The 18,505-nt window shown below is 36.1% G+C and overlaps 1 protein-coding gene across 25 annotated transcripts in view; it reads right to left on the reverse strand.

The window, feature by feature from the left end:
• CCNH (cyclin H) overlaps nucleotides 1–18,505 on the reverse strand; it is a 375,519-nt gene that overhangs the window by 194,748 nt on the left and 162,266 nt on the right. The window lies entirely within an intron of this gene.

An 18,505-nucleotide genomic window follows, 5' to 3' on the forward strand; every position in this document is an offset into this window, starting at 1 on the left:
AAATTCAGATCCAACTAGGTTTCCTCAGAATCTTAATACTGGTACAAATTTACATAGTAACCTCTGGTCATTTAGGTGTTGTTTTGATTTTGATCTTCATCATGGGGCTATCCAACATGAAAATCTGTTCCCAGAAGTTGAATATCAGTTCAGTTCAGTCACTCAGTCATGTCTGACTCTTTGTGACCCCACGAATTGCAGCATGCCAGGCTTCCCTGTCCATCACCAACTCCCAGAGTTTACCCAAACCCATGTCCATCAAGTCGGTGATGCCATCTAACCATCTCATCCTCTGTTGTTCCCTTCTCCTCCTGCCCCTAATCCTTCCCAGCATTAGGGTATTTTCCAATGAGTCAACTCTTTGCACGATGTGGCCAAAGTATTGGAGTTTCAGCTTCAACATCAGTCCTTCCAGTGAACACCCAGGACTGATCTCCTTGCAGTCCAAGGGACTCTCAAGAGTCTTCTCCAACACCATAGTTCAAAAGCATCAATTCTTTGGCACTCAGCTTTCTTCACGGTCCAACTCTCTCATAAAATTTCAGCATTCACACAGTTGAGCCATATCATTAATACTAACAAGATACATAATCAAATTTCTATCATTATAGATACACTTCTACTAAAATCTTTGATCATGACATAAGCTTTTCTTTATGTAAATTCTTCTTAGAATACAATTAATAAGTTGGCATTTTTATGATTTTTGTTGTTGTTGTTTAGTTGCTAAGTCATGTCTGACTCTTTGAGACCCAATGTAATGTAGCCCACCAGGTCCCTCTGTCTTTCCCAGGAAAGAATACTGGAATGGGTTGCCATTTCCTTCTCCAAGGGATCTTCCCAACCCAGGAACTGAACCTATGTCTCCTGCACTGGCTGGCAGATTCTTTATGGCTGAGTCACCAGGGAAGCCCATTTTTATTCTTAACATGAACTAAAAGATTTAATCTAACCATAATATTCTTCAAAAGAGAAGATAATATTAACACCTAGAACCAAGTCAGGAAAAATCAACCTTCCCTCCTCCCCCCACCCACAGGAAATTAGTAATAAGGCTATTTATCTGTGAGCTGGCCTACACAAGTAACATCTAGCTCATTTTAACAGCCTGACTGATAAAGATATGTAAAATCTGTGATGCTTGCAATTCTAAAATTTAATGTCAATAAGAATTCTATTTTCTTTATAAATATAATACTAGAATTCCACCTTAAAATGTTGCCTGAATGACTGAGTCTTCCAAAATATATTTAGTTATTTTAAACTAAATCCTAAAGCATAAAGACATGTATCTCCAGCACTGTAAATTGTTCTCTACCAGTTATTTATGGCCACAGTAATGCTGTGTAACAAACACCTACAACAATAATGATCTATTGCTACATATGTGAGCTGGCTGGTTAGGAGACCCTGATCACGCCTGCTGCTCCTCAAATATCTACTGGTTGGAAGGTTTGACTCACCCATGATGGCCACAGCTGGGAAAACTGAGATGATTCCTCTCTTTTTCTCAGATCTCATTCTTCAACTGACTAGCCCAGTTAAGGTCTCTGGCAGAGGTGGAAAAGCCACTGCTTGTGTCATACCTGCTAATATCCTACTGACCAAAGAAAGTCATATGGCTAAACTCACTGTCATGGAGTGGTATAAGGAGCTACAAATTTACATGTTGGAGAGTATGAATTAGAGAAAGGTAAAGAGTTGGACCAATAATACAATAACTTCCCCACACATTCTACTTATTTCATTTTACTTGAGAGATAAATCTATTATTGATAGCTACCAAGAAGAAAACCCACAAAAAATTTCAACAATGCAGAGAAAATGAAATTTCTGCAATAACAGCACAATTTGGATGCTCTTACACTTTAGTAAGACTGTGTATAGTGTATGTGTGACAGATGAAATTATATATTGTATACTATACTTATGCTCTTCTGTATATCAATTTGTACTTTTCTGAAAATGGTGTAACAATATATTCACCTTCATTTATTCACTTATTCAAGAATTTATTAGTACCTCCTCTATTTTAGGTACTGTTCTGGGTACCAATGAGCAAATCAGATAAAAATTCCCAATCTTCTGGAACAAATACTCTAGTGGGAGAGATAGACAATAGATGAGACAAATAAGCAAAATTTATTGTATATTAGATATTGATCTATAAACAGAAAAACCAATAAAATGAGGTTGAAAGATTTTTGTAAGAGAAAAGTTGCAGTATTACATTTGGAAATAAGGAAAGCTGCATTAAGAAGGTTCCATGGAATAAACTCCTGAAGAAAATGAAAGCGTATGCCATGGAAATGACTGAAGAAAGGAACTTTAAATAAAGAGAACAGTAAATGCAAAGGCTTTGATGGAAGCATGTCTGAGATATTTCAGGAAAGCAAAGTGGCAACAATGACTATAGTGAAGTGTGAAAGAGAAAAATGGAAGGAACTGGGTTTAGAGAGGCACTGGGGCCAGATAGGAGAAGGCAATGGCACCCCACTCCAGTACTCTTGCCTGGAAAATCCCATGGATGGAGGAGCCTGGTAGGCTGCAGTCCATGGGGTCGCTAAGAGTCGGACACGACTGAGCGGCTTCACTTTCACTTTTCACTTTCATGCATTGGAGAAGGAAATGGCAACCCACTCCAGTGTTCTTGCCTGGAGAATCCCAGGACGGGGGAGCCTGGTGGGCTGCCGTCTATGGGGTCGCACAGAGTCGGACACGACTGAAGCGACTTAGCAGCAGCAGCAGCAGCAGCAGGGGCCAGATATGGTAGAACTAGGGTTGTTGTAATGCTTTTTGTTTTTACACTGAATGAGATGGAAAGTCTTAGAAATGTTTGAGTAAAAGAGTTTCATGATCTAACTTAACTTTTAACAAGGTCACTCTGAGTTCTATGTTAATTGATTGAATAGTGGCAAGAGTAAAAGCAATGGACTAGTTAGGAAATTATTGCAATTAACCAGGTGACAAGTAATAGCTGTTTGAACAAGACTGATAAAAGTGATAAGGAGTAGTGGACAAATAATAAATGCATTCTGAAGTTTACAACAGGACAGTCTAATCAATGATTGTGGGGGTATGAGAAAAAGATAGGTGTCAAAATTACCCCAAGGTTTTCCATTTGAACAATTGGAAAAATGGAGTATCCACTTACTGAGATAGGAAATACAGTGGGAGAATCAGGTTTGGGGTGGTGGTGGTGGTATCAGGAACTAAGTTTCAGACATGCTAAGTTTGAAATGACTGTTAAATCAAAAGCAGAGATGTCAATGATATCACTAGATGTCATGTACATGGAGAACAGAGCCTTGATTATGAATGGAGATATTTATTTAAGAATCATCATATAGTATTTAAAAACTATAATACTGGATGGGGTAACCAAGGTACGTCACTGAGTTAGAGGGAAGTAGTACAAATAGTGTCTTCATAAAGAAACTATGCAATGGAAGAAAACTGTGTGATATATGTTCTTGCACAATAAGAGGCAGGGCTTGATTACACTCAGCAACAGGAATGTTGTTGATGGCTTTGGTAGAGCAGTGGGAGTGAAAGGTTGTTTGGAGTGGTTTATGGGGAAAATGGAAGATGAAAGGAGACATTACTACTAATCCTACAGTCTTTAAAAAAACAGTAAGAGGATATTTTACTAAGCTTGTGCATTTTAAATTTAGATAAAATGAGTAAGTTTCTAGAAAAACACAACTTACTAAAACTGACAAAGAGAAAATCTGAATGGATCAATACACATTAACAAAGATACACATTAAAGAAACTGAATTTGTAATTTAGAACTTTTCATAATAGAAATTCTAGGCCCAGATGGCTTCAACTGTGAATTTTCAAAAGATTAAAAAAGTACAGCACCAATAATTTAAGAAAAAATAAAGTGCAAAAATAGTAAAACACCAATCTTAAGCAGAAAATAACAGGATAAAATAGAGAAGAATGGCACACTTCTCAACTCATTTTATGAGAGCAGACAAGGACAATTCCAGAAACAAACAGGTCAATTACAGGTCAATTTTTCAAAAATCTAAATGTAAAAGCCTTCCCACCTCACACACCAAATTCAGCAAATAAAATGCAGTGATTTTTAAAAGTATGATAAATCACAATGCATTTATTTGTCCCTGGTATGTAAAGCTGATTTCACATTCTGAAATCATCTATCTCAGAAATCAACCAAATTAATAGAAAAAAACCCGAAAGTAAATAGTTCAACAGATATAGATATGTACTCAATAAAGTAAAATGTAATATCCATTCATGTAAAAAAACCTCTTAATAGACTAGGTATAGAAAGGAACTTCCATGATAAGATAAACTTACTTATAAAGAATATATAACAAATATCATACTTCCCTGAGAAATAGTGAAAGCCTTATACCTAAAATTATGATCAAGACAGTTATATTCACCCATCAGTATATTCATTCAGCTCATGTTGGTGGCTCAAGTCAATACAATTTTTAAAGAAATTAAAACTTTAAGAATTGTAAAGGAAAAAATAAAACTTCCTAATTTACAGGCCAGTTGATTATGTAAAAAATGCAAAAGGATGCATAAACTTTTTATTTTTAGAGGTGCTAGATGCAAGATCAATATACAAAAATAATTATATTTCCATTTAAGCAATAAATAGAAAATAAATTTTAATAAATAATACCCCTTATAATGGCATAAAAATACCTAAGAATAAATATAAATGAAGCTATGTAAAACCCTTTTAGTGAAAACTACAAAATATTGAGAGAAGCTAAAAAGATGTGAGTAAATGAAATGTTCAGGGTTGTAGATTGGAAAACTCAATATGGTAAAGGTATAAAACTTCCCCAAAAAGATCTGATTTCAATACAATTGTAATACAAATCCTAGGGTTTTTCTTCTCGGATTTGACAAGCTAGTCTAAAATATACACGGAGACTGGATAAAGATGGTGAGGTCAGAAGATCCTGAGCTCACCTTCTCCTACAGACAAGTCAAACTACAACTATATATACAACTAATTCTAAGAAAAACCTGAAGATGAGCAGAACAGATTTTCTGCAACTAAGGATATAATGAAAAGTTCACATCAAGAGGTGTAGGAGGGGCAGAGACACAGTATAGTCAGAACTCATAGTTCCAGTGTGGCAACCCTCAAGTGGAAGGGATATCACAACTGTGGAGTTTCCCCACTGAGGAGCAAGGGGTCTGAGCCCCACATTGGGCCCCAGCCCAGGTAACCCTGGGCAACACTGTCAAGCCTCCTAAGCAGTTCCTGCTCTGGGGAGACAGCCCTGCCTCACCAGTATGCTCTAGCAGTTACAGCCAGGTCTTGTGGAAAGCTGGGCCAGGGACCAGCCCTGATCACCAGGGTATTCACAGCAACCTCAGCCAAATCACGCAGCTGGCCAAAAGCTGGGAGCCAGCCCCAGCCACCAGGGCACCTACAGCAATTATGGCCCAACCATAACAAGACGGTACAAGCAATCCAGGGGTTATCCCTGGAGCATCTGGCTCTGGTGACCAAGAGGGATTGTGCCACGGGGCCTACAGTACTCCTTCTACATAAGGTTGCTCTTTTGATATATGGAGACTTTGCTGATACCGTTAATACATAGAAACACAGAGGGTTAGGCAAAATGAGGTAAATGGGAATACTTTCAAAATGAAAGAAGATAAAACTTCAGAAAGAGAACTAAAATCAGAATGAGCAATTTACCAGTTAAAGAAATCAAAGTAATAGGCATAAATAGCTCATCAAACTCAAGAAAAGAAGGGATGAACTCAGTGAGAACTTCAACAAAGGGATAGAAAATATGAAAAAGAACCAATCAAACTGAAGAATACAATTACTGAAAAGAGAAATGCACTAGAGGAAATCAGTAAAAGATTAGAGGATGCAGAACAGAGCAGTAATCTCTGTGACAGGATAGTGGAAATTACTCAACTGAAACAGCAAGAAAAAAAAAAGAATAAAGAAAAATGAATGTAGTTTAAGGTACCTCTGGGAAAACATCAAGGAAACTAACATTCATGTTGTAGGCATCCCAGATGGAGAAGAGAAAAAGAAAGGGACAGAAAACCTATTTGAAGAAATAATGGCTAAAAACTTTGTTACCATTCCGGTGATGAAAACAGACTTTCAAGTCCAGTTCAGTTCAGTTGCTCAGTCATGTCCGACTCTTTGCGACCCCATGAACCACAGCACGCCAGGCCTCCTTGTCCATTACCAACTCCCTGAGTCCATCCAAACCCATGTCCATTGAGTCGGTGAGGCCATCCAACCATCTCATCCTCTGTCGTCCCCTTCTCCTCCTGCCTTCAATCTTTCCCAGCATCAGGGTCTTTTCAAATGAGTCAGTTCTTTCCATCAGGTGGCCAAAGTATTGGAGTTTCAGCTTCAGCATCAGTCCTTCTAATGAATATTCAAGACTGATCTCCTTTAGGATGAACTGGTTTGATCTCCTTGCAGTCTAAGGGACTCTCAAGAGTCTTCTCCAACACCACAGTTCAAAAGCATCAATTCTTCAGTGCTCAGCTTTCTTTCTAGTCCAACTCTCACATCCATACATGACCACTGGAAAAACCATAGCTTTGACTAGACAGACCTTTGTTGGCAAAGTAAAGCCTCTGCTTTTTAATATGCTGTCTAGGTCTGTCATAGCTTTTCTTCCAAGGAGCAAGTGTCTTTTAATTTCATGACTGCAGTCACCATCTGCAGTGATTTTGGAGCCCAAGAAAAAGTCTGACACTGTTTCCATTGTTTCTCCATCTATTTGCCATGCAGTGATGGGACTGGATGCCATGATCTTAGTTTTATGAATGTTGAGTTTTAAGCCAGCTTTTTCACTCTCCTCTTTCACATTCATCACTTACATATAAGGGAAACCCATATAAGAAAGACTATTACCTTATTTTTCAGCAGATTTTACAGGCTAAAAGGGACTGGCATGGTATTTTAAAATTACTGAAAAGAAACAAAAGCTTACCAAGAATACTCTACCCAGCAAGTGTGTCTTTCAGAATTGACGGGCAGATAGTTTCCCAGATAAGCAAAAACTAAGTGTTACTTACCACTAAACTGATCTTACAAAAAATGTTAAAGGACCTTCTTTAAACGGAATAGAATATTCTATAACCAGAAACAAGAAAATTATGAAAAAAAAAATCTTACTAGTAGAGGCAAACATAAAGTAAAAATAATAGATCAACCACCTATAAAACAAGTATGAAGGTTAAAAGAAAAAAGTATATATAATTAAGTTATACACAAAATAAAAATATTAAATTATGTCAAAAACAATAAAATGTGGGTGAGTAGAGGAGTAAAAATATAGTATTTTTTAAATGCGCTCAAACTTGGCAACCATCAACTCAAAATAGACAGCTATAATAAATAAGCTGTTATATATATAAACCTCATGGTAACCATAAATCATATATATTTTATATACATATATATGTATATAAATATATATATATCAGTAGAATATGACACAGAGTCCAAAAGCACACCCACACATGCATGCTAGGTCACTTCAATCATGTCCAACTCTTTGTAACTCTATGGACCATAGCCCTCCAGGCTCCTCTGTCCGTGGGATTCTCCAGGCAAGCATATTGGAGTGAGTTGCCATGCCTTCCCCCATCTTCCTGACCCAGGGATCGAACCAGCATCTCACATCTCCTGTTTTGGCAGGGGGGTTCTTTATCACTAGCACCACCTGGGAAGCCCAAATCAATTGATGACAAAAGAGTCAAGACTATAGGTGGGGAAAAGACAGTCTCTTCAGTAGAATTTGGAAAACTGGACAACTAAATGCAGAAAATCAAACTAGAACATTTTTTATACCATACAAAAAATAAACTCAAAATGGATCAAAGACTTAAATGTAAGACCTGAAACCATAACACTCCTGGAAGAAAACATAGGGAATAGCTCTTTGACACTGGTCTTGGCAATATTTGCTTTTCTGCATCTGTCTCTCCAGGCAAAGGCAACAAAAGCTGAAAAACCACTTTGGACTACATCAAACTAAAAAGGTTTTGCACAGCAAAGGCAACTATAAAAAGTGAAAAGGCAACCTACTGAATAGGAAAGATATATAAGAAACCCATGCAACTCAATATAGAAAAAAAAACACAAGAATCCAATTTAAAATGGGCAGAAGAACTGAAGTATTTATTCTCCCCAGGAAAATATGCAATGGCCAACAGATCCATGAAAAAATGCTCATTATCATTAATCATCAGGGAAATGCAACTCAAAACCATATTAAGATACCCTCTCACACTTGTCACAATGGTTATTATCAAACAGACATCAAATAACAAGTGTTGGTGAAGATGTGTAGACAAAGAACCCTCATGCACTGCTGATAGGAACATAACTTGGTAAAGTTTCTATAGAAAACAGTATGGAAATTTCTCAAAAAATAAAAAATGGAACTACAATAGGATCTAGCAATTCTGCTTCTGGGTATTCCTCTGAAGAAAATGAAAACACTAATTTGAAAAGATGTATGCACTCCTATGTTCACTGCAGAATTATTTACAACAGTCAATATATGGAAGCAACCTAAGTGTTCTTTAATAGATGAACAGATAAAGAAGATGTTAGTAACGGAATATTACTCAGCCATAAAAATGAAATCTTGCTACTTGGGACAACATGGATAGACTTAGAAAGGGCATTATGCTAAGCAAAATAAGTCAGACAAAGAAAGACACAGAAGTGATTTTGCTTATATGTAGAATCTAAAATACAAAACAATGGAACAAACAAAACAGAAACAGACTCAGATACAGAGGACAAGCTGGTGGTCACCAGAGGAGTTAGGCAGATGGGTGTTAGGCAGAATAGGTAAAGGTGATTAAGAGGTACAAGTTTCCAATTATAAAATAAATAATTCACAGGGATGAATGTACAGCATAGGACTGTAGTCAAGAATATTGCAATAACTTTATAGGGTTACAGATGGTTACTAGACTTTTCATGGTGATCAACTTGCAATGTATATAAATGTCAAATAACTATATTGTATACCTGAAACTAATATGTCAAGTATACTTCAATTAAAAAATAAAATACATATGGTAATCACAAAGGCCAGTAATAACCTAGACAACCTGAAGAAAAGATTTGATGATTTAGTCTGCAAATATAAAAACTTACTAGAAAGTTGCAGTAATTAATACAGTGTGTTACAGACAAAAAGACAAGCAACAATTCATGAAAATAATCAAGAGTTAAACAGATTCATGATATCCTATGACAATTTTTTTTTGAGAAGGTGATTCTCCAGAGCAGTAGGTATAGGGTGGTCTTTTTGACTAACAATGGTATGGGTAACTGGAAATCCATGTGGAGAAAAATGAAGCTTGATCTCACTTGATTCCATAAACACAATTTAATTCCAGGTCACATCCAAATGTGAAAGACAACATCATAAAGATTATAGATGAAAACATAGAGGCGTGTCATCATGACACTGAGGTAGTGAAGGATTTCTTAAATGAAGCATGAAAAGTGCAGACCATAAAGTAAAATGCTTGGTAGTCTGTATTGTGTTAAAATTAAGAATATTTATTAATCAAAAGACATTTTTAAGAGGGTGAAAGTGCAATCCCTCGAGTGGGAGTATACATTCACCACATTATAATAGTCAAGGCAGAGGTAGAACATTTGACTGCACACATCACAAAGGGCTTGTGTCTTGCAGATGTAAAAAGTTGTCCAAAAAGATAGATAATTCAAGACAAAAATAGAGCAATAGAAGATATCTAGGTGACAGATAAACATGAAAAAATGCTCAACATCATTAATGATCACAGAAATGCAAGTAAACTGAAAAAGACTGAGGTTACTAAGTACTGGTGAGTTACTAAGTACATTAAGCAATAGGAATTTTCACACCCTGCTGGTAAAGTACACATTTCTTTGCACACAATGGACAACCTTATAAAATTATCTTTTGAAGCTGAACCATCTATGTGATCTGGCAATTTCATTCCTAGATATATTAAAGTATATTTACAAGAGTTTTCAACTAAGAGGTACTTCCTGTAAGAACTGGTAAAGCACATACTTCAGGAAGAAGAAAGGCATAGAAAGAAGGAACGGAATGTTGTTTAAAAGTGCTGAAAGTAATTATAAGATATGTTGGAAATTCTAGTTAAACACAGTGTAAACACAGTTAATTTGTATCAGGTTAGAAATATGTGGGAAGCTTCCCTGGTGGCTCTGTGGTAAAGAATCTGCCTGACAATGCAGGAGACATAGGTTCTATCTCCGGTCCTGGAAGATTGCACCATGCCACGGGACAACTTAGCCTGTGCACCACGCCTACTGACCCACATGCTACTGCTGCAGGAACCTAAACACTCTAGGGCCTTCACTCAGCAACAAGAGAATCCTGCACAGCAATGAAGACCCAGCACAGTCAAATAAATAAAAGAACTATTAAAAACTTAAGCGGGAATAAAATTTCAGACATTAGAAAAATAATAGGAACGTCTTTAGGGCTATATCAAGGGACAGAGTTCCTTGTTTTATTTTGGAGGAAGATATAAATATTAAATAAATTTAGATTTTGGTAGAAAAAATATAAAGTTAAATGTATGCATTGCATCAAAGACTCTTATGTATTCATATTCCCCCAAATCTTAATTTTCAATCTCTATAACAATAAAACAAAATAATAAAAACAAAGTGAAAAAATAAAACTCAGATTTAAGATATGTTAAAAGAAAGTATATGTGCATATGCACCAAAGGAGGTATATACCAATATTCACAGCAACATTATTTATAATATCCAAGAGTGAGAAACAACCCAAATGCCCATCAGCAGAAGACAGGATAAATAAATTGCGTGCATTTGTTCAATGGACCACTATAAAGCAACAAAAATGAAGGAATTATACCTACACTAGCATGTGAAAAAAATCTCACAAACATAATGTGGGGCAAAAGAAACGAAAACTGAAATAACAGACACCCTAAGAGTTTATCTGTAAAGAGCTCAATAAATTTGCAATACTAACCTACAGTGTTTAGGGACACATTTAAGTTAGAAGAGGCACGAGGATATTTCTGGCAACATTGCTGGCAATATCTAATTTTTGATCTGCCTGACAGTGACACGAGTGCTTCTGTATGACTTCAGAGATGTACGTTCTGTTTTTTATGAGTTGTATATGTGTTATATATTCCTACAGCATACATTTTCAAAGTAGAGGTTACGTTTTCTGGAATCAGGGAAGTTTGGTTGTTTGCGACACTGGAAATAATCTTGTGATACGTGTTCCAATCAGAATGACATACCAAGACTAGCTGCTGGTGAGCTCTGGGAATGAATGTTCTTTAGAAGGAGGAACATATTATTTTCCCCTTGTTTAACTTTCCCTAAGTACAGTAGAGAGATTTTTCAGCCTCCCACCTTCCCCTGTAAAAGCAGACTATAATGTCAAGACATGCAATATATTTTGAAGCTATGCAGGATCTTCCTTCCTGCTGTGCTTAATTTCTGAATCCAATGCTATCACAGAAACAGATGCAATGTGATACCCAGTGGAAAGAGCAAGTATGATTTTCATCAGCACTCCATGGCCCTACTGTAAATTGATCTTGTGTATACTGCTCAGGCAGATGAACCACACATTTTTTAAGATTTTATTTTAAGGCTGAGTAATAGAAAACAAAGTTCCTTTTTAAATTAAAAGTAGGCATTTTTTTTTCCTTCACATGGAACCAAAATCAAAATAAGCAGAGATGAGTTTTTTTATATTCAATATTCAACTCTATTTTGAGCTACAAAGATTATTTGAGATTATTGTAAACAATATTTAGTAAACTTGGTCATGGTAAAACTCATAATATGTCTGTTATCAATTTGGGGTCTGATTTCAAACTACCTTGACAATTGGATCCAAAATTTTATGGAAAATGCCAGATCTTTAAAAAAAAAAACTCTACTAATTACAAATGAAAAAAAAAAGGGGGGCTCCATATAGGTCTAAAATGCTAATTTAAGTGACAAAATAAATATCCTTCCTCCTTTTATTGACTATGCAATCATCTCAACTGTGAATCCAGACCTATCTCTATAAGTAAGCAGTTTCACAGAAGGAATTATTAAGTAGGCATGCCTTTGTCAAGCATTTTTAAACATTGGAAGTGGTCCTGCCTTACCAAACCTGCCATTAAAGTACTGGGTGACTGTTTAGATAGTAGGAGAGGTTGCCAGACGAAAGCTTCATATTCTGCCTATAAATAAGCTTCTAACTTGCCTTATACTTTATGTTACTGAAGGAGATCTGATGCTGAAGCTGAAACTCCGATACTTTGGCCCCCTGATGCGAATACCTGACTCATTGGAAAAGACCCTGATGCTGGGAAAGATTGAAGGCAGGAGGAGAAGGGGATGACAGAGGATAAGATGGTTGCATGGCATCACTGACTCAATGGACATGAGTTTGGGTAAACTCCAGGAGTTGGTGATGGACAGGTAAGCCTGGTGCGCTGCAGTCCATGGGGTTGCATAGAGTCGGACACGACTGAGCAACTGAACTAAACTGAACTGAAGGAGAAACATTTATACTGCGACTTGAATATACTTGTGCTATATATAAATAAGACCTCCACTTTACTAGTTTCAGGGGTAGAAAATAAGCTCATATCTGTGGATTATTCAAATCAAATATTACAAATATTTCTAAGCCTATCTTTCCTTTCATGTTTCCCTTGCTCTACTTCCTTTTTGGTAATTCCAAAAACTCAAGATTAGTATCATCCCCAGTCTCATTCCTATTACAATGAGCTGAGAGCTTGGACTTCTTCACTGGCAACTTTTGACTTTTCCCAGAAAGAGTCAGTGTTAAAACACTGTTATTCTCTTTACTGTTCAAAAAAAAACTAATACAACACTGCTGCTGCTGCTAAGTCGCTTCAGTCGTGTCCGACTCTTCGCAAGCCCGTGGACTATAGCCTACCAGGCTCCTCCATCTGTGGGATTTTCCAAGCAAGAGTACTGGAGTGGGTAGCCATTTCCTTCTCCAGGGGATCTTCCTGACCCAGGGATTGAACCTGGGTCTCCCACATTGTAGGCAGATGCTTTACCGTCTGAGCCACAAGGGAATTAGAGATTAAATCCTGTAGAGAATGTCGGTTTGATTATTTGTTTGCTTGAGCAGACAATTTACCTAGTTAGGTACAGTTCACAAGTTCCTTCCCATTTTCATATGTTGTGACTTCAATATAAGTTCAGTTTTCAAAGCCTTTGCAGTACCATTCCCACGGTGGGCAGTCTAGGACCTGGGCCATGTCAAAACTGCAGTTCAGTTCCCAAAGCTTTGGCTATGCTATTAAGGGTACTATCCATGCATTCACAGTCAGGAGTGATCCCAGGGGTTCATACACAACTTTATGGGATTGCTTCTTTTGCTTTCTCCTTTCTACAAACTCTCCAACCCTTTGCAGTTGCCAGAATCCCTCTCTTCCTGGTTCTCTGTCTTCACCACACACTTCCCATTATTGTGTATGCTTCCAGGGCAAAGGGGTAAAGAGAATACAAGGGGATTCTCCTTATGCCCCTGCATCCACAGGACCTATGACCAGAAATGTTTTCTCTCTGGAAGTTTGAGGCACCTGACCAGCTGCCATCATTGTTTCTACTACTGCCCCTATAGGACTGCCTGGGGGCTAGAACAGTGGAAAACAAAAATAAAGACGAAACTTTCCTCAATCTCTTTGATGCACAGGCATGAATTTTCCCAGTCCTCATAACAGAAATCGAGAGCTTCTCTTGGAGCTCTTTCTGTTTGTATCTGATGTGCTATATTGGGTTTCAGGCTGCATTTGCATTCAGGCCAGGAAATACAAAGGGAAAAAAATCACTGAACTAGCAGTAAGCTACACTTTCAGTGGTTCCACCATTTATTTTGCAGTCCTCAGTCACCTTGCACATTCTGTCTAGGGACTTCAGCTGCATTCTTTTGGCGAGACAGGGTAGAGAATGCATATTCTATCTTAACCAGAGCAGAAACTCCATTTAAAAAAAATAATTAAGAATTCTTTCAGTGGTGTTAATATGCATTCAGATTGTTGTGCTACCAATCTCCAAAACATTTCTGTCTAGCAAAACTTTAAGTGTATACCCATTGAATAACAACTCCCCAATTCCCCCTTCGTCCAGTCTCTGGAAATCACTGTTCTACTTCGTATTTATATGTTTGACTACTTTAGATACCTCATGCAAGTGGAATCACACTATTTTTCTTTTTGTGACCTATTTATTTCACTTACCATATTGTCTTCAAGGTCCCATGTGGTCAGTGAAATAAACAGGTAGCATGTGATAGAACTGTCTTTTTAGGGCTGAATAATATTCTGTTAGAGAAGGGGGCACAGAGGATGAGATGGTTAGACAGCAGCACCAGCTCAGTGGACATGAATTTGAGCAAAATCCAGGAGACAGTGTAGGACAAAGGAAGCTGGAATACTGCAGTCCATGAGGTTGCAAAAGGTCAGACACAATTTAGTGACTGAACACATACGTATATATATATTTTTTCTTTATGTATTCATCCACTGATAGAAATTGTATTGTTTTCACCTCTTGGCTTCTGTAAATAATGCTATTATAGACATGGTGTACAAATAACTTTGAGACTTTGTTTTGGATAGATATACCCATAGGTGGGATTCCTGGATCATATGGTAATCCTATTTTTAATTTTTTGAAGAGCCTCAATACTGTTATTCATAGCAGTTTCACCATTTTACATTTCCACTAACAGTGCACCAGGGTTCCAATTTCTCTACATCATCACTAGTTTATTTCTGTTGTTTTTTCTATAGTGACCATCCTAATGGGTGTATAGTGGTATGTCATTGTGGTTTTGATTTGTCATTGTGGCTATTCTCTAATACTTTGTGATAACTGAGCATCTTTTTACATGCTTGTTAGCCATTTGTTTATCATCTTTCGAGAAATGTTTATTCAAGTCCTTTATTTTTTGTTTGAGTAAGCTCCGGGAGTTGGTGATGGACAGGGAAGCCTGGTGTGCTGCAGTCCATGGAGTTGCAAAGAGTCAGACACAACTGAGAGACTGAACTGAACTGATTCTTGTTGAGTTGTAGGAGTTCTTTATATACTCTGGATATTTACTCATCAGATATATGATTTATATATTTTTTTTTCATTCTGTGGACAGAGCCTCCATTTTCTTTTAGCTTCCAGTGTTACTACTGAGATCTGCCTTTCTGATCCTTTGTATGACATCTTCCCTGACCTGCTTTGGGGGAAATTTTTATCATCTCTTTTCCCCTAGTGGTCCCAAATTTCATGACAATCTAGTTTGTCATTTGCGTATTTTGCTCTGTTTTTAAGGGTCTTTTTCATTCTGAAACTCTCCTCCTTCAGTTATGGGAAATTATACTTTACTTGGTTCTATGGTGATTTCTTGCTTTTCATTTTTGGTATCTATATTTTCTTTTATTCTAACATCTGAGTTTATTTTTGAGTGTCTTTCTATTAGTTTACATTTACTATGATTGCAATGTTACCTTATTTCTATATTATAGTTTTTCATCTATTATGTTGTATTACTGCATTTGCTTCTTTTGCCTCTGCTCATTTTAGATTACTATTAGATTGTTGGAATTTTATTTTCTTCTTTCTATTGATTTGAAATTTGTACATACTTTTTACCCTACATGGTGATTTAGATTTAAGGCCCTATCTCCTATGTCCCTGTGGTTGTTAGAATCCCAGCATTATCCCTTTTGCCCTACATTTCATATCCAGCACTTTGTGGGCTGCCTAACGCTTGCTGCTGGCTTTTGAGATGGGTCTATTTGTGTCAAAAGGATATTTGTAGTGGTCTATTTATTATATTTACCCAGCATTTCTGTGTCTGCAACAGGAAGAGTTACATTGCAGTGTTCAGTCTATCGTGTTGCTTTACAGAACAATTTACCCTTAACAACTGTCAAATATAAATATGTATATGTATATACGTGTATATGTGAATGTATCAATTGAGTGATGAAGTAAAACCAGTACATGATTTTCTATGATTCCACATAATACAGCTTTTGTTAGCATAAACTTGATAAAGAGAGCCATGTTATTTTGTATGAACCAAAGACAATCCTTTATAACTGACAACTTTCAAAGCCTTTGTAGTTTTAGAAAGGATGCCCTATAACCATCTGAGCAGAGTTTGAAAGATAATGAATACTGCAAACAGCAGTGTACTATAACCCCCAACACGAAAAACTTGCAGTTGTTTCAGGGAATGAAATTTGGAAGTACTTATCAGACATTCTGAACTTTGAACAAAGTTTAAAAGCCTGGAAGCATTTTTTTTTTTTTCCTAAGCAGTGTGCTGGTTAACTTAGAAAACAACTTCTCTATTTGAACCATGGCTTGTATCCCTCTATGTTAGCCACAGCAAATGTTCATCATTATTTTAAAAGCTAGAGAGTAGGAGGGAGAGTAAAATATCTGCCTCAAGCATTTATTTCTCCAAAAATAAAAATAAAAAGAGAAAGGGAGGAAAGAGGCATAAAACAATATTACGCTGCATTCTCCACTTTGTCGTTCAATGCCTTACAATTGCCTAATTGTTCATCAGGTTCACAAAAGAAATACCTTTTATTTTCTCCAGGCACTTAGGGATGACTAAGTGTCACTTAGTCAATTGGCAGAACAAAGAAGTCAATTATGGATCACATTTTCTCTGTTTCGTTATTCTTAAAAATAATTCACTTTATTGGTGTAGTGTTCTGGAAAGGTGAGGGATTGACAGGCCCAGAGTACAGAAATATCAACCCATAGATTCAGGTTGCACACATGCATTTCTGTTTAAAACTAGAGGTGAAAAGGTAACCATTTCTCAGTCTCTTCATACTGAAAACTACTCTAAAAAATGAAATACTAAGAACTCCTGACTTCCTTCAAGTATATTTCACCTCAACTTAAAGTCACATGCTTGCATTTTCTTTCCTCACCAGTCCTAAAGATTAATTAAGCTAGTCCTCAATTATCTCTGTGATATGTGTATAAAGTAGTGATTTAGCATTACAACATAAAAAGCTTAAAGTATAATTTTCATAGTTTTCCTCTAGCTAAAATATAGTATTACTCTTGTGGAAATTTGAAAAATATATACACATAAAAGAGAAAATAAAAATTATCAATAACTTCATAATACAGAGAAAATCACAGTTAACATTTCTGTACAGTGCTGCCACAATTTTCTGTATTTATATAATAAATTATAATCACATGAATGTTATTTTGTAGCTTCATTTTTATATTTTGTGAGCATTTATAAGAGATCAAATGTTCCCCTAAAATGAATTTTAATTGCTAAATTATTGTCCATAAATGGACATACTCTAATTTATTAAAGCATTCCTTTTTTTATTGGGTAGCCAAAATATTTACACTGTGCCATCACAAATAACCACTGAAATGAATACTATTAAATATATGTCTTATTTTTGAACTTTTTATTTTGTATCGGGGTATAGCTAATTAACAAAATTGTGATAGTTTCAGGTGAACAGCCAAGGGACTCAGCTATACAGAAATATATCCATTCTCCCCCAGGGAACATGTGTCATTGTATAAGTCTGCTTATTTTCTTACTTATAACCTATTTGTAGTGGACTTATTACAGTAAAAGTTACTTACTGATGTTAAGACTTACACAGTATGTGGTCAAATCACTTTCCCCAAATTTACTACTTCACTGTCCTAAAAGTAGAGTCAGTTTTATTTTATATTTGTAATAAATTTCTGAATGATGAAAATATTAGCTTAATCAATTGATCATGGGTGGCCTTAAGTCATAGAATCAAGCTATTGGATTTTTCTATTAATTGTACAATTAATTTTTTTATTAATTGTAGAATTGTAATTCAATTCTATTAATTGAAGAATGTATGTTCCTTCATTATATTTGTATTTTTCAATATAATGTTAGGAAAGAAATTCATACTTAACTATCCTTTAATCTTGTATAGTAGTCTCTGAAATAACTCATTGTTATTCTGATCATTTTAATGTAAGTTTGTTATTCAGACATATAAAACACATTCACATACCAACATATTTCTTTATCTTTCCTTTTTTTAAGAAAAGTGTCTTAATTATAGAATATCTCATTATATATATATTTTTAAAATAAGCCAACATGCACTATTCCTTTTAAAATTGATCTAAGAACTTAAAAGCCTGGTAAAAGTTGGAGAAATATCTGGAGAAAACACGCACAGATGTTTGCTATCTCCTTTAAATCACTTTTTTTCCCAGATACTGTTCATTTTGCCAGAATTTACTAAATATGGGAATAAAACTGCTACAGAGTACAATCTATATCCACAAATGGAATTATCAAGTTATATTCAATCTATTCTGTATTTTTTAACATCAAGTGCATTTTCTATATGCAGAGCAAGCCCTGAAGAGCACCACAGCCACAAATTGCGATTAGAAAAGCTGCTT

Source organism: Giraffa tippelskirchi, chromosome 6 (genome assembly GCF_054371585.1).
Source record: "Giraffa tippelskirchi isolate mGirTip1 chromosome 6, T2T-mGirTip1v1.2.pri, whole genome shotgun sequence".
Taxonomy (NCBI): Eukaryota; Metazoa; Chordata; class Mammalia; order Artiodactyla; family Giraffidae; genus Giraffa; species Giraffa tippelskirchi.